This window comes from Pan troglodytes, chromosome 18 (assembly GCF_028858775.2).
Source record: "Pan troglodytes isolate AG18354 chromosome 18, NHGRI_mPanTro3-v2.0_pri, whole genome shotgun sequence".
NCBI lineage: Eukaryota > Metazoa > Chordata > Mammalia > Primates > Hominidae > Pan > Pan troglodytes.
Genome location: NC_072416.2, coordinates 76,950,316 through 76,973,670, shown reverse-complemented (window position 1 = coordinate 76,973,670; position 23,355 = coordinate 76,950,316). Strand labels below are relative to the sequence as shown.

General features: G+C 43.9%; 1 protein-coding gene and 1 pseudogene across 2 annotated transcripts in view; both read right to left on the bottom strand.

Moving 5' to 3' along the window:
• Nucleotides 1-23,355, bottom strand: part of WWOX (WW domain containing oxidoreductase) — a 1,110,761-nt gene that overhangs the window by 377,828 nt on the left and 709,578 nt on the right. The gene's annotated exons all lie outside the window — the stretch shown is intronic.
• The window catches only part of LOC129137474 (small ribosomal subunit protein uS3-like), a 44,996-nt pseudogene extending 21,641 nt beyond the window's left edge, over nt 1-23,355 (bottom strand).

The window sequence follows — 23,355 nt, the reverse complement described above, 5'->3', positions numbered from 1 at the left end:
TGCTGGACTTTAGATGGTAGACACCCCAAAGACAGATGGCAGGAAACAGTAACACTGATGGTGACGATGGTGGTAGAATCCTGTACACAGTCATATTGCCTAAATGTTGGTCCTAACCGTATCCGTTCTTCTCACTCACCTCCAGCCCAACCTCCTATTCTGCATCCCCCAGTTTTTGCCTGGCCCCTGGATTAACACCCAGGTCCATCGAAGGCTCTTCTCTCTGGAGGCTGTGTTTTATTGTCATTGTCTTTGCCACTGTGGCAGGGAGCAGAAGCCAGGTCTTGGAGTCCCCAGCCCCCAACTCCTGTGGGGCATACAGATTAGATTAGCTGGCCTCTCTCGTTCCTAATGTCACTTGCTGCCTCCTGTAATGTTGGCAGGGTGTCATTAAGGCCTCAAGGCCTGAGGAGCTAACAGATACACCAGGGCTCCCAGTTGCCAATGCCTGCAGCAATGTGCACCTCTTGACACCCAGCAGCTAATTTCCCTTCATAACCTGACAATTTCAACAGCAACTCTGTCCCCAGTCACGTCAACCAGCTTAGCCCCCTTACTCTGACTCCTAATGAGGAGGTGCAGTGCCTGGTTCCCATCCTGAAATAACAACACTGGCTGCTGGCCATATGTTTTGTTGTCGTTGTTGTTGTTGTTTTTCTCTGAGATGGCGTCTTGCTTGCCGCCCAGGCTAGAGTGCAGTGGCGCCATCTCGGCTCACTGCAACCGCTGCCTCCCAGGTTCAAGTGATTCTCCTGCCTCAGCCTCCCAAGTAGCTGGGATAACAGACATGCACCACCATGCCTGGCTAATTTTTTTTTTTTTTTCTGTATTTTTAGTAGAGATGGGGTTTCACCATGTTGGCCAGGCTGGTCTCGAACTCCTCACCTCAGGTGACCCACCCACCGTGGCCTCCGAAAGTGCTGGGATTACAGGCATGAGCTACCACAGGCAGCCCCTTTTTCTCTTAGACCTCGCTCTTCCAGCTCCTTTCAGCCCTGGGGTCTCCCTGCCAGAAAATGGGGCTGGAAATGTGTTAAGGAGAAACTTGGAGAACAGAAAACAGCCTTCGAGACTACACACTTGACCCTGGAGCCACAGAGACTCCAGCTCCACTTCCTCTGTGAGTTTATGTCACCGAGCCTTACCTTCCTGATCTGTAAAATGGTCAAGATCATCGTGCTTCCCCCACACATGGTGCTTTGATGTCATCTGCGTGAAGCTCTTAGCACAGAGCCCAGCACTTGGACAGTGAGCAATTAACATCTGCTCTCACTGCCTTAGAGGATCTGCCATTCAGGTTTTCATGCATTTACCCTTTCACTTGATGCCTATGTACTTTGCAGCTGGGGGAACAGCTAAATTAGATTTAGCCCCCACAGAAAGGCAGCCTGGAGTTCTGGAGAGGAGAGCAGGTTTGTGACCAGAGAAACCAAGGATCAAAGCTCTCTGGTTCCCTTGCACCATCTATAACATGTGGGGGCAGGAAAGCGACACGGGGAGGAAATCATCTAAACCCGGCTGGTTAGTCCTCAAGAGGCAAGGAAGAAACATATTCAAAAAATGTAATAGCCTGGTGTCCGGCATGTATTGTGTGATCAATGAATACCACTTCCACTTACAGGGAAAGGGAGACTGAGGCAGAGGACAGCTAAGGAAATCCAGAATTGTCACACAGCTGGTGAGAGGGGTGGCTGTGACTGTGACCTCAAACCACCCCTCAAACCTCACCACTGTGCTCTTATCGTGGGTTGAATGGTGGCCTCCAAAAAGGCAGTTCCATATCCAAATCCCTGCAACTTGTGAAGGCGAGCTTATTGGGAATCAGGTCTTTGCAGATGTAATTAAGTTACGGATCTTGAGGTGAGATCAGCCAGGAAGACCCTAAATCCAAAAACAAGTGTCTTCATAGGAGAAAGGTAGAGGGAGATTTGAGGCAGACAGGAAAGGAGAACACAGGAGAAGAGGAGAAGGCCATGTGGCTGCAGAGGCAGGGATTGGAGTGATATGGTCACAAGCCCACAATCACGAGCAGTCACCAGAAACGAAAGATGCAAGGAACAGATTCTTACCTAGAGCCTCCAAAATAAGTGTAGCCCTGCCTTGATTCTGAATGTCTGGCCTCCAGAACTGTGAGAAAATACATTTCTATTGCTGTTGTTGTTGCTGTTGTTTTGAGACTGAGTTTTACTCTTTTTGCCCAGGCTGGAGTGCAATGGCACGATCTTGGCTCACTGCAACCTCCACCTCCCGGGTTCAAGCGATTCTCCTGCCTCAGCCTCCCAAGTAGCTGTGATTACAGGGCATGCCTGGCTAATCTTTGTATTTTTAGTAGAGACGGGGTTTCACCATGTTGGCCAGACTGGTCTTGAACTCTTGACCTCAAGTGATTGGCCCATCTTGACTCCCACAGTGCTGGGATTACAGGCATGCCTGGTTGTCTTTGTACAATATTTTATTAAATGTCTTTACAAAGCAACATCCAGACTCCGAATACAACTGCCAAGGACAGCCCGTTATGCTATGGGGACTGGCTGGGGCATAGCAGGCAGCTCTGGCTTCCCACCCTTCTGTTCTGAGATGGGAGTGGTGGGCACTATCTCATCTTTGGGTTCCATGATGCTCATGTGGTCAGGCAGAGGCTTCTGAGGGCCAGTCTTACCAGCGGGGTCCCAGGGCAGCATGACCTTCACCTTGATGCCCAGAACACCCTATCTGAGCAGCACATGGCACACGACAGCATCAATGTACTAGTTAACACGGTCTCCGCTGGGGATCATCAGGCCATCCACAAACTCATGGATTTGACCCTCTGTCCTCAGAGTCTCCCAGAAACCACAGCTTGGCAGCCTATGGCCCCCCTATTCATGATGAACCACAGCCCACCATCGCAGGCCCTCCGCACAGTAAGCCCTCCTAGGAGTCTGTACTGCAGACTCTGCCTGGGCAATGGCACACAGACCTCTGGGGCCACCTTTTCAGCATAAAGCTCTACAATGCCCTCTGGGAAGCCAAATCTCTTCTGAACTACAGCAGTCAATTCCAGAATCCCTGGCTGTTCTCACCAAGAACATTTTGTGTTCTGTTGGCTAAGATAATTGTTTCTGTCGTGATGGGTGTAACTTGAACCTGAGCTTCAGAGAAGCATCTTTAGCCAGCTCCTGAGTAAGAAACTGATTCCGTTCAGCTTTGAAGATGCGATCAGCGACCAACATCCTCTTCTTGGAAATTCGCACGGCCATCATGCTGCCGTGCACACCATCAAAAGGAAAGCAGATTGTGCCTTTCTTAGATCTCACTAGAGCAAGTCAGGACAGTTCAGTAAGAAGACGCTGCCCATGGAACACACCTGGGTGGGAGTCAGCCCTGCCACTTGGTTGCTCTGTGACCTTATGAAACTCACTTGACCTCCCCGAGTGCCGGCATCCTCATTTATAAAGTGGAATTGTTCATGAGTATTACCATTTTCCCCTAGCCTTGTAGGGTTTAGGGGATGGTGAGAGAGAAAGCACAGAGCACTTTGTTTATGGCTACAACGCTGCCATTTTCTACTGTTACTATTACTACCAGGAATGAAAACAACAAATAAAAACAAAAGCAACCCAAAAACTGCTCCCAAAGGAAAGATGTGTCGCTTCCTCTCTGTTCTGTTCTCACACAAAGTTGCCTAGGACCCTGATATGGTTTGGGTGTGTCTCCACCCAAATCTCATCTTGAATTATATCTCCCAGAATTCCCACATGTTGTGGGAGGGACCCAGGGCGAGGTAATTCAATCATGTGGGCCGGTCTTTCCTGCGCTATCCTCGTTATAGTGAATAAGTGTCACAAGATCTGATGGGTTTACCAGGGGTTCTCACGTTCGCTTCTTCCTCATTTTCTCTTGCCGCTGCCATGTAAGAAGTGCCTTTCACCTCCTGCCATGATTCTGAGACCTCCCCAGCAGTGCGGAACTGTAAGTCCAATTAAACCTCTTTTTCTTCCCAGTCTCAGGTGTGTCTTTATCAGCAGGTGAAAAACAAACTAATACAGGCCCTGAAGTACTTTGCTTGTTTCTCCCCAGCACCTAGGAAAGTATCTGACATGTACCAGGTGAGCAATACATATTGATTAGAGGAATGAATGAATGAGGAAAACAGAGTTCTAGAGTCAATGAGCTAACCTTTGGGAGGAGCTTGGACTGAATACAGTAAATCAACCAATCACACATTTGAGTCAATAAAAATTTCATCATGATTGGTCAGTTTATTATTAGAAAAACTTTCTATAGGCAAAATGAAGCATCTAAATGTGTCTACATGTAGGAGTGGACTGTTTATAAAAACAAAAATGAGAGTTATTTTTAACCTTCATATATTTCTAAAGATCCTTTAAAATCAAATGGATTTTTAAAAACTTTATTTCAAGGTTTCAGTCAATAAAAAGTAAAATAAAATAAAGTACTAGAAAAATAAAATTTGGATTCAGAGGCTAGAAACCTACAGTGAACATGTCTATCAAGGCAGGAGGATTGCTTTGAGGCCAGAAGTTTCAGACCAGGCTGGGCAACATAGGAAGACCCCATCTCAATAAAAAACAAAAATTAGCCCAGTATGGTGGCTCTCGCCTGTAGTCCTAGCTACTTGGGAGGCTGAGGTGGCAGGATCACTTAAACCCAGGCATTGGAGGTTATAGTGAGCTATGATCATACCATTGTACTCTAGCTCGGAGACAGAACAAGATTCTGTCTTAAAAAAAAAATAATAATAAGTCTAGAAAGCTCAGGGTAGCCAATCCTTCCATCCCCTTAGAGAAACAGCAAAGTTAAGACATGCATATCAGCTCAGGCTCGGCGGGCCTTAAATGCACACATTTGCACAGATACATGTATACTTTTATATAAACTCCCTGACACCAGTGGCTGGGTCTGTTTTATCAAACAATGTCCATTAAACTTCAGATGAAGCCTTTATTAAACATTTGTTGAACGAATGGAACCTCTTTAGAATGCTATATGCGATTACACAGACAGGTGACCTCTCTCGTTTTGCAGCATCCTGAGATGTGGGTCACCATGGTGAACATTCAGGCGATGATAAGCGATGATGACTTCCCTTACATTTTTCTGCTTTAGGAAGCACCTGCCTCTTATTGAACCTGGAATGGTGGGATGGGGTGGGAGTCTGTCCTTCCTTATTCACACAGGCGGCTGACACAATAATGTGATCATCAACTCCTCTCTTCCCGCAGCCCCCAACCCGCCAGCCGCCCCAGCTGCAGAATGCAAACATCTGCCGGCATCATTAAGGCATTTCTATACAGCACCATCCAAGGCCTGACCCTGTGACCGTTTCCACCATTAGATTTGAATGACCTCAGCAGCAGGGCTGAAAGGCCGGAGTATTAATTCACAGAACCACAAGCTCAATTTAAGATTTAATTTGAGATAACGAAGAGCTACTGAAAGTGTATTCAAACTTCTAAGCATGCAATAAAAGGCCTTTCCCTGTTTTCCAGGTTGAATATGAATCCAGTATTTCTTTAACAGATTTATTCACAAATTTAAAAACAACACGAAGCCTCTTTTCTCTGTTTCTAATTCCTTTTTTTTTTTTCTTTTAGTTTTTTGGCTTTATCAAGCCCCTTTATGATGTTTCTTGCTAGGAATCTTTCTCAGCTCTTCCTCCCTAATTTACAAATGCCTGTTCTTTAGGAATTACCTTTCAATTTGATAGCATTCTTGAAGAGAAAGTAGACTTCCTTAAGAATCTCCCCTACCTTTAGTTCCCTGGCATTACAACCTAAATATGCTAAGCGTCTGTTTGTTCAACAGTGATGATGCTGCATAAAAACCTTTCACCCAGCAATGTAACGCTCATCATGGAAAGATTCAAAATAATATTCCACCCATTAGGAACACGTGACCACTTGGTTCTAGTGAATATCTAGGCTCTGAAGACTTTATTTATAAAACATTTAGAATTCTTGGTGGGGATGGGAATTTTTATTGGTTCAAGTAGATTTTTGTTTGTTTTTGTTTTTGTTTTTGTTTTGAGACAGAGTCTCGCTCTGTCTCTCAGGCTGGAGTACACTGGCGCAGTCTCAGCTGACTGCAACCCCTGCCTCCTGGGTTCAAGCCATTCTCCTGTCTCAGCCTCTCGAGTAGCTAAGATTACAGGCACATGCCACCACACCTGGCTAATTTTTGTGTATTTAGTAGAGATGGCGTTTCGTCATGTCAGCCAGGCTGGGCTTGAACTCCTGACCTCAGGTGACCCACCCACCTTGGCCTCCTAAAGTGCTGGGATTACAGGGGTGAGCCACCACACCTGGCCTCATGTAGATTTTTTGACACTGAAGAGTTTATTTTAGGCTGGGCATGGTGGCTCACACCTGTAATCCCAGCACTTTGGGAGACCAAGGCAAGAGGATCACTTGTAGCCAGGAGTTTAGGTCAGTCTGGCCAATGCACTGAGACCCCATCTCTACAAGAAATTTTAAAAATAGCTGGGCATGGTGGTGCATGCCTATAGTCCTAGCTACTCAGGAGACTGAGGCAGAAGGATCGCTTGAGCCTGGTAGGTCGAGGCTGCTGTGAGCTAAGACGCCACAGCACTCTAGCCTGAGCAACACAGTGAGATTCTGTCTCTTAAAAAAAAAAAAGTTTATTTTAATATTTGAAGATGGGAATTGGAGATGAGAATTGTTTGCTTTGGACTCAGAAGCCTGAATCTACGATGGTATTTGCTGACTATTTTGTGTCTGACACTATGCTAGGTTACTTTGCATTTTCTCAAAGACTCAGTCCAGCCTTAGAAATAGACTTGGGTTTAAAGCTCCGCAAGCAACTGAGTTCCCTGAGCCTCTGTCTTTGTCATCTGTGAACGACCACATGCCTCAGTGCTTCCTGACAACAACTTTAAAAGTTATAAACATTGACACATATATGGGTATAAAAATACCACAGGTCATCTGAGCTTGACCCTGGGACACTGTTGGGAATGGGTGAACTTCCTAGGAACTGCAAACGCTCTGGTCACTGTGAAGATTACACAATGGACAAAGGCCAGGACCACAATATTTTGCAATCCTGAAACTCATCTACTTTATTAGCCACTGGGTTTTCAAAATGAGAAGCCATGTGGTGAGCAGGGGGAAAGAAGGATAAACCAGAGGCCAGATACAGCTGTTGTGGGGTGGGGGCTGGGGGCCGCTTGGCTTCCGACCCACCCTCCATCATAACTAGCTGTGTAACCTGGGGCAAGCCTGTGCCTCAGTTTCCTCACTTTTATCATCCTTCTGCTCTTCAGGTAACAGACGATGCTCAACATGCAGGGATAAGTAGATGGGTGTGAAGCCACAATTCCCAACACAGAGAAGGCAAATAGGAGAAAGGCCAAGAGAAAGCACACCCATACGTTTGATGCAGTGCAGTGGGTTCAATAGTGTCACCCTAGAAACATGTTCACTCAGAACCAACGAATGTGACTTTATTTGGAAACAGGGTCTTTGCAAATGTAATTAAGATAAGGACTGAGATGAGATCATACTCAATTAGGTGGGTCCTAAGTCCAATGACTGGTGTCCTTATAAGAGACAGAAAGGACACAAAGCCAGAGGAGAAGGTGATGTAAGGGTGGAAGTAGAGGTTGGAATGTGGTGTTTCCAAGCCAAGGGACATCAAGAATTGCCAGCAGTCACCAGAAACTGGGAGACAGGCATGGCATGGTTTCTCCCTCGTAGCTTCCAGAATGAACGAACCCCACAAACGCCTTGATTTTGGACTTCCGGCCTCCAAAACCATGAAACAATGAATGATTCTCAGTCTACCCAGTTTGCGATAATTTGTTATGGCAGGCCCAGGAAACACATACACGTGGCATGGTTGGTATTAAAATGCAAGGCACTTCCCTGAAGATAGGCCCTGTGGTCTTACTTTCACCAAGGTTGTCATTACATCTCAAGGACGGGCCACACTAATCCTAAGTCTGTCCACTAATCCCAATAAAAACCACCTAAATTTTCTTAGTGGGCAATGGCCAACTCTACTCATGGAAATGGGGCTTACAAGAAGTTCTCAGATCATCAGTAAGACAGATTTTTATTTAAGGATGGGAAAATGATTTAGGAATACTGAGATGTCTCCAAACAATACTCCCAGATCTTTGTTGACTCCACCATTATTTCTGGCGTATTCAGGGCACCACTTCCACTGTTGTAGGGCATGCAACGTCTTCAGTAGCCAAAACTTTGGGTCACACATGGGAAGGACATTCTGGTACTGCAAATTTGGCTCTCTGGCATCAAAACTTAGCAGTGTCCATGACTGTTCTTGCTTTATTACAACACCCAGATGTCAGTGGCTGGGGGCTTCTCTTATGTCTCCAGCAAGCAGGGACAGGGTCATTGTGCATCCTGAGAACCTACTAGAGTGCCAGGCCCATGACAGGTGCTCATGGCTATCAAAGGAATGATAACGATGACAATACAGAGGTAAATAGTAAGAACAATGCCAGAGTTATTTTATTTTCCTCCATATCACCACATTATCATCCCCATTTTACAGGTGTTGATACCAAACTGAGAGTATAAATTAATGAATAGATGAGTGAATACATAAATAAGTAAATAATGAGTCCATCTAGGAAGGAGGAGACTCAGAATCGAGTTCAAGTCTCACTCAAATAAGACTGAGTGCAAGTCTCACTGGAGCAAACACGTAAGCTCTTAGCCATCATCAGAGATATTGCCAAGCTTTGTTTACAGATGCAAATGCTGTGAGCTTGTGGCCTTCCACTGTGCTGCTGATGCAGGGCAGGCGAACCCCAGAATTGGGGCTTAGGCCAAGAGGGTTCTTGGCTTTGCCCAGGAAAGAATTCAAGGGCAAGCTGGTGGTGTTAGCAACTTTTATCGAAGGGACAGTGTACAACAGGAGCAGAGGTGCTGCTCCTTGCAAAACAGGGCTACCCCACATGCAGAGTACCCACGGTGGCAATTCTGAGGCAGTTCTGCCATCACATTTACACCCATTTTTAATTATATGCAAATTAAGTCGTGGATTATGCAGAAATTTCTAGAAAAATGGTGGTAACTTCCAGGTTGTTGGGTCATTGCCATGGAAAGGGGCAGTAACTTCTAGGTGTTGCCATAGAAATGGTAAACTGACATGACACACTGGTGGACACATCTCATGGAAAGGTGCGCCCACCCTATCCCTGTTTTAGCTAGTCCTCAATTTGGTCCGGTGTGTAAGCCCTGTCTGTGAAGTTGAGTCTTGCCTCCAGAATCAAGTCCCACCACCTGCCTCACTGGGGGTCACTGAAGACAACTGGCCTGCTGAGCTGGCCTCATTTCACCTGCGAACCTGATGGGGCTGAGAAGATCCAAAAGAAGTGAACTGAACAGTAGTGGCCAACTGACTGAGAAAGAGTGCAGAAGAGTGAACGCTTTTCTGTGGAATGAACACCTGAGTACTATGGGCCTACTCGTGTGCTAAGTGCTTCGCCGTTATCGTTTCCATTTAATTTTCTCAACAAGCCTCCATTCTAGAGCTAAGCACAATGAGGATTAGAGAGATTAAGTGGCTTACCCTGGAACATTCAACTCAGAAATCAGGATGCAAGTCTAGGTTTCCTGACTCTGCTCTTAAGCCGTACACTTAACTTCCACTTTATATTCCCTCTCTCAGTGCTAACGAATTTCTGCCAATATTCTCACTTACGCTTAAAAGCAACCTTTGGAATTACGTATACTGGCTCCAATTCAGGAAAGACGAAACTAAGGCCCCAAATAGTTAATGACTTGACTGGCAAGCTAGTTACATGGTAGAGGCAGCACCCAAAACTGCCCAGGCTATAGTGCTGTGGCATCTTAGTTCACTGCAGCCTCGGCCTACCGGGCTCAAGTGATCCTCCTGCCTCAGTCTCCTGAGTAGCTAGGACTACAGGCATGTACCACCATGCCCAGCCAATTTTTAAACTTTCTGGAGAGATTGCGTCTTGCTGTGTTGGCCAGACTGATCTCAAACTCCTGGCTTCAAGTGATCCTCTTGCCGTGACCTCCCAAAGTGCTGGGATTACAGGCAAGAGCCTCTGCACCCAGCCTCAAAACTGGGCCTGCCTTGTCATAGGGCTTTCTATTGCACTTCAAGGCCTGAGTCAACGAAGGTGGTAGAACAGCTCAACCAACCCTAATCAACAGAGAAGGGCTGTGTGTGCTGGAGAGGGTGATGGTGTGGCAGGGCTGGGGCAGGAGCTGGAACATGTCCACACTGGAAAGTAGATGGGCTCTGATGTGCAGCTCAGGTCTCCCTTCCAGGGTAACCTGTAGCCTTCAGTCATTAGCCTTTCCAGGGAGTACCTGAACATAGAGATTACCTTCTGCAAGGGCACATCCTTCCTGGGGCAGCCCACCCAATCACAAGTCAAGGCAGGTTTATAAAAGCCTGGCCACATTAGCCCAATAGGGATTAGCTCTGATGGGCCCTTTTAGCTTCATGAGGTTGACTGAGACCCTTGCTGGACTGCATCTCAGCTCAACTTCTCCCTCTGCCCACTCCATCTTCATTTTCCTCCCTTCCATAGGTGTTAATTCCAAGGCACGTGTTCTGCACAACAAACCTGCACTCAGAGTCTACTTCCTGGAAAGCCCAATGAGATGGTTTCTCATTTCTAAAGAAAATGACCTATGACAATAAGAAGGCTTGACCTCATCAGAAAACTTTTCACTGGGGTGACTGGACTGCCTTGGAACTCTTTCCATCCAAGACAGAGGGTGAGGAGGCGCAATCTCAGGGGAACAGAAAGGGCTGGGACCCGAAGAGGTCCTGGGAATTTTAGAAGGAAGCCAAGCGAAGACAGGGCCCGTTTGCCTCCACACAAAGACTCATCCCCAATACCCAGGAGTACAGGACTTAAAAGGGGCTAAACTTGAACTACTTGTTGACATAATTAGTGCTGGCTCCAAGCGAGAGGTTTTGTAGCCAACTTGGCGTGGGTTCGTGAATTTTGATTGGCAAATTTGAAGCAAAGTTCAGCCAAGCTCTACATCTATTTTGCACTGTGCCTTATGCACATCCAGAGAAGCCAACTCTTCTGATAGATTTTTCAGTTTTATGATTGTTGGTAGCTGAAGATATTAGCTCTTTAAGGAGACAAATGCTTCTGGCAGGCTGGCCTGCACTAGGAATAGGAGAAATGCCTTCTGGTTTCTTCTAAAATTAATGTAATAAGATGCATTAATCAGAATTCTATCAAGTCTACACACTTGGCCCAGGCTTAAGAAGCAATACTTTGAAACTGCAGTTGGCTAAGCTTCCCTATTCTTTGTGAATCAGAGTCAGGATTGAAGAATGAAAAAAAAAAAAAAAAAAAAAAGAATAGCACTAATGTTTAAGAAAAACTGGCAACAGGAAAATGTTTAAGCAACTTTTCATTCCTCAGCTCCACCAGGGATTACAGAGGGTTAGGGGAAGGTTTGACCTTTGTATTTCCACAAACGTACTTCAGATTGTGGGATCAAAAACAGTTGGTCAGAACCCAAGCCAAGTCAGGACTGGTTTGGGCAATAGCTCAGGCCCAAGGTATTTACTTGTTTGTTTCTGTCTAATAATAACTTACTCTGGGACTTGCAATGGAATCTTGGCTATTTCTTGCCTTCAGATGTTTGTAACCAGGTGATGAAAAATTTTGGAAACTGAAATAGATTACACAGATGAGTACTTGGCATTGCATAACTTTTGACTTAAAGATGATCTTCTCAAGAAACCAAAAAAAAACTGAGCCACAAAATCAGAGCCAACCCCAGTTTCTTCACAGCAATTGCTCATTTTTAGATGATACTCTACATTTTAAAGTGACATAAAAGTGTCCTGAACATTGTACTGCAATTTGGTCGTGCTTTTAATGTGACACAACTACATCTGTATTTACTATTACGACTCAGTACCCAAGAGATGAAAATTTTTAAAGACAAACGGCCAGGCTTTTGTGGAAACATTTCCCCTCCTTGTATCAAAAAAAAAAAAAAAAAAAAAAAAAGAGTGGCTCCTTCTTGTCTGGTAGATTTCAGTAATTGGCAGGATTTTGAGTAAGCTCTTTTAAAAGCCCTCCGTTTCTATTTTCACATTAAACACACTTGCAATATCTATTAAAAGCACAAATACTGAAGAACACACCAAGACTATCAATGAGCTTACATCTGGAGTCCTCGATGTATCAGGAAAAAATGAAGTGAACATTCACAGAGTTTTACTTCTTTGTGAACTCAAATGCTAGAAAAGAAAAGGGTGTCCTCTTTCTCTGGCTTCCTGGTCCTATCCAGTGTCCCAAATTTTACATCAGTTCTTTATCAGAGGGTTTATCAGAGGGGGTCCAGTTAGGGATTTAGTTAAAACAACAGATACTGGATTCTGCCTTCATTTTGGGAAGTATTTACTCACATTAAGGCAGAGGGGATTCCATGCCAGAAAAGCAGAATAGAAGCAGAAATGTTTCTGCCATGTTCTGGCTACGACCACTTGGCCTTACAGTTCTAGGGTGATTGAGCAATATCCCAGGAAGGATACGCAAGGTCACCCAGGAGACTTGGGAACATCGAGAGAGAGCAGGGCCAGTGAATGGGTTGGGGAGAGAACCTCTGAGCCCTGTATATATCTTGGAAGTCACTCTCAAGTTTATATTTGGGCAGACAGAGCCAGATGTCAGCATGGACTCATAGGCAGCCAAGCAGCAAGAGGAGGGTCACTGAAACACTGGCAGAGAGGTCTGCGTACAACTGTCCTTGGCCTGAGACAGATGCACTGCAGTTCTAAAGCTCTTTTGCTCCTTTTCAGATTTCCGTAAAAGAACAGGAAGGGAAGGAAGGATTAAAACCCAGGGGAAGCAAAAGGAGCCATGGCTCAGACGAAGTTTCCTTCCAGAGAGACTCCCTCTGCCCCCATAAATGTGTGTTTTGGAGGACAGCTTACGCATTGGGCAAGGAGGTCATCACGGTCTGAGATTTCAAATTCTTGGTCAGGGTCCTGGCAAGAGGCAGACGGTACACTCAAAACGGGTAACGTAAGAAGTGTTTAGTAAAGGCACTGTTTGTAAAGGTCGGTGCAGGGTTTAAGGAAACAGCAAGGTTTCATGCAATGTACTCCAGTTAGTAACAGCAGGAACAGCTCCTGCCCTTGTCAGCTAAAATGGATGAAACCTTCTTTTTTTTTTTTTTTTTTCGAGACAGAGTCTCGTTCTCTCAGCCAGGCTGGAGTACAGTGGCACAATCTTGGCTCACTCAGCCAGGCTGGAGTACAGTGGCACAATCTTGGCTCACTGCAACTTCCATCTCCGAGGCTTAAGGAATTCTCCTGCCTCAACCTCCCAAGTAGCTGGGATTACAGGTGTGTGCCGCCATGCCTGGTTAATTTTTGTATTTTTAGTAGAGATGGGTTTTCATCATGTTGGCCAGGCTGGTTTCAAACTTTTGACCTCAGACAATCTGCCCACCTCGGCCTCCCAAAGTGCTGGGATTACAGGCGTGGGCCACTGTGCCCGGCCTGGACGAAACCTTCTACAGAGGAAGGTGGTGAACTGACACCCTGCAGGGAGCAAGCCTGTAAATTAAATTGCTAAATCCAACCAGAAGAAGAAAGGGCAAGACAGCCGACTATGGTCAGCTTCCAGGCCAGATGGAAGAATGTGGGGAGCACAAAGGTAGCTGGTGCACAGACCGCACGCGAGAGAGCCCAAGGGTGGTTTTGCAAGGGCAGATGACAGGACTAGTGGGGACAACGCCCACAGTTCCCCAACTTCAATCAGAAGGCCTTGGCTGTAATGTCTTATACACTGCCATGTCACATTAGTTGTTATATGAAGGCAGAACTTTTTCCCCCAAAACACCTGATTGGAAAACCTTGACCCTGGATGTCACACTGGTTTCTCCCAGGTCTAAGGTGCCTGATTCCATAGAAAAAACCAGCGTAATCCACAAAGGATACATCTTGAAATTGGATAGGTTGGAAAAGAACACAGGTGCCTTTATCCACGCCATCACTGCAACCTCTTTTGTTTTGTACATATATGAAAAGCCAACATTCTAAAGTAGAGGTTCACTTAATTTTTTTTTTCAAGAGAGGCTTCTTGGTAGTTTCATTACACAGTGGTTTTATTAGGGGATGTAAGGATTACGGAAACATCTTATTTTTTAACATATAGTATTTTTTGAATATTATTTGAATTAATATAGAAAAGTGCATTTTTTCCAGTGTTTTAGGGAAAAGGAGATACTTCACCAGGAGGATAAAAAGGAAGAAGAGGGGAAGGGGAAATAAAAATTCCAGAAAGATGAAAAATTGTTGATGTAAGACGGAGGCACATTTTTGCCAAAATTCTCTAGAAGAAAGGATTATTATGGCTTCCCAGTAACTGACTCCGCTTGCCGGCAGGGGGAGGATCTGGCCGGGTTCTGTCTTCTCCTGCGATGACACACTGTCCTGCACTGAAAACTTGAGCCACAGCCCGTGTGCCTGGGCAGTATTAGTAAGTGCAGATATTCAGCAAGGAAAGAAAAGAAAACTCCTAAAAGAAACAGCAGGTGCCTTAAACCAGCGGAGATATAATAGAACCTATAGAATTGGGGGTGGGGAGACAAGCTTCAGGAAGGTTAACACTGGGGCCTCTACATTTTCTAATATAGATTAATGGCTTGCTCAGGCAAGCAGCTACATGCTTGCTAAATGTGCTGACCGCCTGAAATTAGCAAAGGTGGTGACGAAGGAAGGGAGAAAAAAAATAAAATGAGCTGAATCTGTATGTGCCCCACTCATCCTGGTCTGACATATGACAAACAAAATTAACGGCGACAAAGAGAAAGCAGTAAGTATCAGGTAGTAGAAAACAAACATCGAATGAATGTGACTGATCTCAAAGGAGGCCTTTTCTTGTTGTTGATAAGACCTTGGAGACACAATGGATACTTGATGAACACACACACAGGAGCTCACACACGCACACACACACGCATACACATTCCTGCCCACATATACATACATCAAAGCCAGACCACCACAGAATTAGATAGGCATCATTATATCTCTCTCTAACCAGGACAAAATATGTGTCCCCAGAAATTAGAATAGATGATCTTGGACTCTAGCAAAACTCAGCTCAAGTATACTCCATTCTGGTAACCACCTTACAAAAATGTTATTAATCTAGCACTTGAAAGGTATTAAGAAAAGCAGGCTTCTTGGACTTAAATTTCTGAGTGTTTTTTTTTTAAGGCTGTATATGTATAGCTTAGGAGGGAAAAAAAGGAAATTAAGGGGAAAAAAAATCAAATGAAAAATACTTATGACCTAAAACATCTCTGTGAGTTAGGTAACGCTATGATAGCAAAACAACAAAAATCAGAAGCAATATTAAAGGTACATTTGAGATGCTGAATTTTTTTTTCCTAAAAAACAATCAACCACTTATAGAACAACGTGTATACAACTTGGAAAAAAAAAAAAGAAAACACCTCACAAGTATCTCAGTATTTTCCTATAACTAGACGGAAATAAGAAATTACATGGGTTTACCTATTAGGGTAGATTCCCTAATTGTATTTCCCCAAAGATTCATAACAAAATTCTTATATTTGATTTTATTTTTCCATTTTAAGACAAATTCACCAGTGAGTCAAAATCTCTTTTAAAAACATATGTGTTTAAGAAGATGTGAAATGACAGAAAATAAGACAGGGGAAAATATTTAAAAAGTTTTAAAACTTATAACACAAACATGGGGCCTTTAGTTTATGGGGCTTGTTAATTAGTGCTGATTCTGCATTAGTCAAGGCCTTTGGATAGATTTTTTTTTTAGGGGGTGGGGGGACGGAGTCTCACTCTGTCACCCAGGCTGCAGTGCAGTGGCACTATCTTGGCTCACTGCAATCTTCACCTCCTGGGTTCAAGTGATTCTCGTGCCTCAGCCTCCCGAGCAGCTGGGATTACAGGTGCCTGCGCCTACTCCTGGCAATTTTTTTTTTTTTATTTTTAGTAGAGAAGGAGTTTCACCATGTTGGCCAGGCTGGTCTTGAACTCCTGACCTCAGGTGATCCATCCACCTCGGCCTCCCAAAGTGTCAGGATTACAGGCAGGAGCCACCATGCCCATCCAGATATGTTTTTGTTTTTGTTTTTTTTTTAACAAATATTTTCAAGAAGTTGTTTGACATTACCCGAGAACATAAGACCTGCCATGTTAAATCGGTGTCACCTTGAGGGTCTCGAAACCCAATGGCACCAAGAGATGGCCTGTGGCTGGCTGCTGATGTCCTCTATAATGTCCACCCTCATAGAATGGGGCATTATCCTAAATATGCCCCAATCTTTGGGATGTCATCTTGTCTTTTAAAAAATTGGCAGATACAGTGCCAAGTTAGGACACGCAGGTCCTATGCATTGCCATGCATTGGTACCTACTGTATTTGGTCTCTGTGGTGGCTGGGGACTTTGGGGTTCAAAAGAGAATGAGACTTGATCCTTTTCACAAAGATCTTATTGTGTGAGAGGGCAAACAATGATGAGGGTAAGAACCACAGCTTTGATGGTGTTATAATAGCTATAGTTTATCAAGTAATTATTACATGTCTGGCACAATTCTTCAAAAATTCCATTTATTCCTCAAAAGAACCCTAACAGGTATATCTTATTATCCTCATGACTCAGCAAGAAGAGAGAGGCTTACCAAGCTTAAGTAACTTGACCAAGTGTTAGGGACTGAATGTTTGTGTCCCTCTACCCGTCACTCATATGTCAAAGCCCTGACCATCAGTGGGATGGTATCTGGATGTGGGACCCTGGAGAGGTTGTTAGGTTTAGATGAAGTCTTGAGGATGGGGCCCCTCATGAGGGGATTAGTAGCCTTATAAAAAGAGGACAAGGGGGCTGGGCATGATGGCTCATGCCTGTAATCCCAGCACTTTGGGAGACTGAGGCAGGTGGATCACCTGAGGTCAGGAGCTTGAGACCAGCCTGGCCAAGAGAGTGAAACCCTGTCTCTACTAGAAATACAAAAAGGGGGAAAGAGAGAGAGAAAAAGAAAACAGAAAGAAAAGAAAGAGGGAGGGAGAGAGAAAGGAGAGGAGAGGAGAAAGGAAAGGAAGAAAGGGAGGAAGAGGGAGATGAAGAAAGTTAATAGATACAGTAAATGTACACAATGATAGCTTCTCAAAGGAATTCTAGTGACATAAATGTACTAGTAGATATAATTCCCCAAAGTGATTTATCCAACCCAGAGAGCCTATGAATCACAGAGAGGATGAAGGATCATCAATTACTCAGCAATTGCAGAATAATACACCTATGTATGTGAGTGACCATGTGTATACAACATAAGGTAGATCACAACTAAGAATGTCACAAGACACTGATTGTTTTTCGGATGCTGAATTACCAAAGTCCCTTCAGACTTTTTCATCATTTGTTCACTGCATTCCTCTAAAATCCAGACGAGAAGAGGAGTCGTCTTACTGGTACACTGCTTTCCCGTCCCTTCCCTTTATAAACCTCTGAAATACGGTGCAAGTTACTGAACACCAGAGAAGCTCTTTGATGTGTCCTTGGTTCACCAAATATGCTTCTGCCCACGGAATCCCCAGCTCTGCCTGCAATATTTTCTAAATGTCTGAATGCATAGTCCACACAGCATTACTGTCTCTTCTGGCATTATGACAAAATGACTGAGCACTTGCCTTTTTGGATCTTGTGCTGTCATTTGTCTTTTTTATGGAGTTTTTTTCCCCCCTGCATAAGATGATTTGTCTCCAAAAAGAAAGTCTTAATAGAGTTATTCCTACAGAAGGGAGCAAATCTAGTTTATATTCCCACCTTCTTCCACCCTTGATATTATGGCCCGCTTCAATCAGGATTAGGCAGGCTTAACAATTAGAACCAAACGTCCTGTTCAGCAGAAGAAATAATGGGAGGTAAAATACTCCAGCACTGCAGAATTTGTCAAGGCAATCATGGTAGCAGGGAAATGCTTTAATCAGTTGTTGACTATTAATTTATTTTGTTAACAGCAAATATGGATCCAAAAATCTCAAGTGATACAGGGGGTTCCCATAATACTTCCCAGGGATGTTTTCTGAGTTGACATGTAATATTTGATAGCTTATATGAACTGCCAATATGCTGTCATTCTCAAATCTTAAAAACAAGTGTGGCTGCATGTGTCCACATAAATATACTGGCTGATCATATGAGGCAGGGTAGGTGATTGGGCAGAACATGATATTTCGTAGGTAAGCTGCCATTTAACAGATCCAGGTGGAAATTGCAGATCAGCTGAGAATAAGACTATGTTCTGATAGAAATGTTTTGAAATTTTCTGTGTAGTTTTGAATATGTATAGGCAATGGGTACCCGTCACTCTGAAGAAGAATATTAAAGGACCATTTAACAGAACTGTAGGAGGGCTCCTCTTCCCCATACTCTTAATTCACTGGTTTAGGTCTGGAAATTTCCATCAAGGGCTGAAGGATTACCAGGAAGCATAAAAATGGAAACTTCAACATTTTTCCTTTGATGAATCCATGTTCTTGGTGTTTCTATTGGTGCTGTGAGATTTGCTAGATGAACAGGACACCAAGGGTCCCCTAAGGGAGACTTCGCTTTGAGAAGGTGAGTGTGGAATATGCTAACCCAGGGGAGGAGGGAAAGCTCATATGCACATGTAACTGATCTGCATTAGAGGGTCATCATCCCTTGGGAACAGTGACCCAAGAGCTTTTAGGAGCTCACACACTGAACACACTGCTATCCTCCCCTTCCTTCTTCCTGTCCCAGCTAAGCTTTGAGAAATTGTCATGACAACCACAGGGGCAAACAAAGCCCACATGGCCTCATTCACACTCCCAGTCCTCTTTCTAGAAGGCATCTGGAAACGGGGGGGGGGGGGGGGTGGCCCCTGTGTACTAGGTTAAATTTCTGGAGTTTCTGAAAAACTGATAGGAGGAGGGAAAGAAGAGATGACACCAAAAATAAAGGCTAACTTCTACCTATTTGGGGCAAGTGGAAGTTGGAAAGGAATACTGCCAGAGGCTGGCAGAGTCCTTAGGGTAGAGGGATGGGCTTCAATTTTAATATTAACCTGAAAATTAAGAAGTGATTTCATCTCATTAATACATACTAGGGAAGGGAAGCAGAATATATCAAATATAATAAAAAGTTTTCATTCGAAAAATGCTTTTTTCTTCCTAGAATACCACGACGGATTTTTCTTTTTTTTTTTTTAAGATCTCTATTGGCTTTGCTTTGGTTTCTGTTTCCCCCTAAAAAAATCTAACTTCTAAAAACATTCTGCTCAGACATCCATTTCAAGTTATAGGACACATGCTCTAAAGGAAACCATCCAGGAGAAACATTTGCACAAGTTCTCATATGACTTGAGATTGCATCTGAGAAGAGTGCAGAGAGAGAACAGACAGAAACATCCCACTCTGTGTGCAGAACGCCGTGTGTCCTCAGTGTTTCTCGGGGCCCATAGCTCATCAGCTGCAGTTGGTATGAAGCCTGCAACCTGTGAGGCCATAAAATTCCGAATAATAATTCATCAGGTCCTGAGAATTCTCCTAAGTACATTTAGATCAAGTGCATGACATTTCGCCCCTAACAGCAGCATTGGCAAATGGCCTAACGGAATTTAGATGGCTCCACCAAGCCACACAACTATATTATGTGTGTTCAAATGAGGGGCAGCCGTGGAGGTTGATGGGTGGACATAAAATAGCAGTTTAGGCTAGTGGTCAAGATCACACACCAGGACACTGGGCAAATTAGAACCTACGCATCTCAATTTACTCATCTTTGACGTAGGACATTAATATGGAACCACTCAATCTAGTGTGAGGACTACATGAAATAAATGCTTAGCTGATGCAGGAAATTAAAGATGATGGCATATTTTTCTGTTGGAGTTTATTTTAAACCAATGAAGCAGTGAGGAAGAGGCCTCTACTTCCCAGAATGTTGGCTACTGACTTTTCTAGTTAAGAACACCCTTCTATGACATCGGAAATTCACAAAGGTCCACATTTTTAGTAATCATCAATTAGTAAATATGTAATGATCAGGTTAGTATGGATTCAATAATGCTTTAAAATGGATTTCTACTTTACATATCCCAATAGCATTTACCCATATTTGAAAATTATTTGCACCTATATCTGAGACCTATTATTTACCCTACCTAGAATAAAATACTTGCAGCATATACAGGTTTGAAGTGGCCATACAGTAGTTGTTCCTGGGTTGCAAAGGGATCCACAGTCCAAAGGGGTGAATGACTGCTCTTGAGGACTAGAGGTTCAGGGTCCCTATGGGTATCACAGGAGGAGCATATTTAGAGGGGTTAAAAGAGGACATGGTCTTGAGGTGGAATACCATGGGTGCCAAAAATTGAGGAGTGGGGTTGACTACAGGGAGTCCTGGTTGCTTGGACCTAGGCCCTAGGAGAGTCTCCAAATGGGGAAGGGGATGCCTTTGAGCACAAATGTCTGTGGGGAAAGATGGGACATTTGAACTGGTAGACTTTAATTCTGGAGTGAACATGGAAAAAGAAAAAGGAGAACCAGTGTCGAAAGCAGTTAAACTGTCCAATGAAATGAAAATGTTCTGTAACCGTGCTGTCCAATGTGTTAGGTACATGTAGCTACTGAGCACTTGAAATGGGGCTAGTTAATGACACCGAAGAAGTGATTTTTACAAATGTTATACAACTTTAATTCATTTCAGTTTAAATAGCCACATGTGGCTAATGGCTACCATATCAGACAAACAAGCAGCTCTACAGTTTGGTCAGGCCACTTTGGAGAAGCCCCAATTATGTAACAGTACGTTGTTTCTTCTTTCTGAGAATCAGCTGATGCCCATTACAGGCTGGCGCCCTTCAATCTAAAAGAATATTTCTTTCCATAAGCCATAAAATGCTCCTAGATGAAATTGACTGGCTTCATCCCATGGCACTCCACATTTGCCACATTTGAATCAGGTTTTAGCCACTGTCATTAATTAGAATCCATGTAGAAGCAAAAACATTTAAAATAAACCCGGGCCCTTGATGTTATAGCTGTCATTTTTTTACATGGCCTCATGATTCAACGATTAATGGACCTTAAAACAATCATAAAACATCAAGGCCTGTGTTCAAGCTTAGAAGAACAAGAATAGTTTTACTTCTGCTCTGGTCCTCTTGTTTTAGATTCACTGGGTGTCACTGGGCTCTGTAAACACTTTTAAGTATTTTGACATTGTGGTATGAGATGTTGTTAATCCGTTTCCTCCCTGACCTTCACTGGCCAGTGGCATGTTGCGACTCAGTGGAAAATTCATGAAAAACAGCAAGGATGTACTCAGTGACATAGATTAGGACACAATAAACCTAAATAATGGCCATAATGTGCAGATTCCAATTCAATACATGGACCCACCAAAGACTTATTGAGCATCCAGTCTGCACCAGGCACTTGGTGGATGCTTGCACAAATTACAGATTTTATTTGCATAATCCTCAGCACAAATGTGGGGTCAGCATTAGTGTCCCCCATTTCATAGATGAGCATGCTAAGACCCAGTCATGTGGCTAGTAAGAGGCAGAGGTAGGATTCAAAAGCAGGTTTCCTGACCCCTTGCCAAATACCATTCTTTTCCCAATATCCCACTGCAGGACATGAACTGTTTGCTTATGTGGCAGACTGTATCTTTCAAAAGTGGCCATGGCAGTATGTCCAGTCCCACATTCTCTTCCAGAAGAGGTGGGGTCTATTTCCTCTCACTGCAAACCTGCTTGGGGTGGGTCTGACAGCCTAAAAAATAGAATGCAGGAAAACCTAGGGCTATGTAACTTCTATGGAAGGCCATAAAAGGCAATGCAGCATCTGCTTGGTTCTTTCTCTTGGGACGCTCACCCTTGGAACCCAGCCGCCATATTGTGAGGAAGCTCAGGGTACATGGAGACAATGTGTAGGTGTTCCAGCCAATAGACCCTCCAGCAAGGGTCCCACCCACCAGTCAGCATCAATCCTCAGACTCATGAGTGAACAACCTTCAGATGATCTCAGACCCTGGCTTTCAAGCTGCTTCAGCTGATGCTGGAGCAGAGACAAGCTGTTCCTGAGAGCCCTGCTGAAACTACAGATTCCTGAACAAAATAAATGTTGTTGCTTTAAGCCACTAAATTTGGGGGTGGTTTGTTATGCAACATTTGTTACTGGAATATAGTCAAACTTTAATGAAACTCTAAAGAATAGGGAAATGCTTCAATTCCCTCATCAATGATATCCAAATGGCCAGAAGATGGGTTCTCATGAAAGAAATCCTGAGAGGAAAAAGTTCAAGGTCTTGGTTGTAGAAAAACACCAAGAATTTGGAAGCCTTATTATATCAGGGAATTAAGTGAAACATTTGAAAGAAAAGAAAACAGACAGCCTAATGAATATACCACAAAGTTTAGATTTATGGGATTATATATTTATTGCTTTGACTGCTAAGATCTATCTAGAGCCTCAAATGGCTTTGGACTAATTCATTATTTGGCTTTGAAAGATTTCTTAAGAGGATCCTCCACTTCTGTCTCGAGGTTATAGGGTGGCATTGGGTGTTATTCCCTAATGTTCAAAAGATGAGAAAAATGTTCCTGGCATGCTAGAAAGAAGACCCAACAAGGCAGAAAAAAAGTCTTAATCTTTCTATATTCACAGATCTTGGCACTGTCCCTGACAGTTTGGAGAGGAATTGAAAACAGAAACAAAAACAAAAACAAAACAAAAACTGGATATCTATGGAGATATAGCCGTATAAAGAGTTAAAGGAAGCTGGCAAAGAGTGACAGTGACTTCTTTTTGACACTCCCATGTTTCACCCAAATAAGAAGCTGTTTAAGTCTTAACAGTGATTAACCTAAAAATCCAAAGTAGATCCCACTCTTCTGCATCTACCTTCAAGATGCCTCAAATCTATGCTGTAGGCCGGGCGCGGCAGCTCACGCCTGTAATCCCAGCACTTTGGGAGGCTGAAGCGGGAGGATCACGATGTCAGGAGATTGAGACCATCCTGCATAACACTGTGAAACCCTGACTCTACGAAAAATATGAAAAATACAAACAATACAAAAAAAAAAAATTAGCCAGGCGAGGTGGCGGGTGCCTGTAGTCCCAGCTACTCGGGAGGCTGAGGCAGGAGAATGGCATGAACACGGGAGGCTGAGGCAGGAGAATGGCATGAACCCGGGAGGTGGAGCTTGCAGTGAGCCGAGATCCTGAGATGGTGCCACTGCACTCGAGCCTGGGTGACAGGCTGAGACTCCGTCTCTGAAATATATATATATATATATATATATATATATATATATATATAT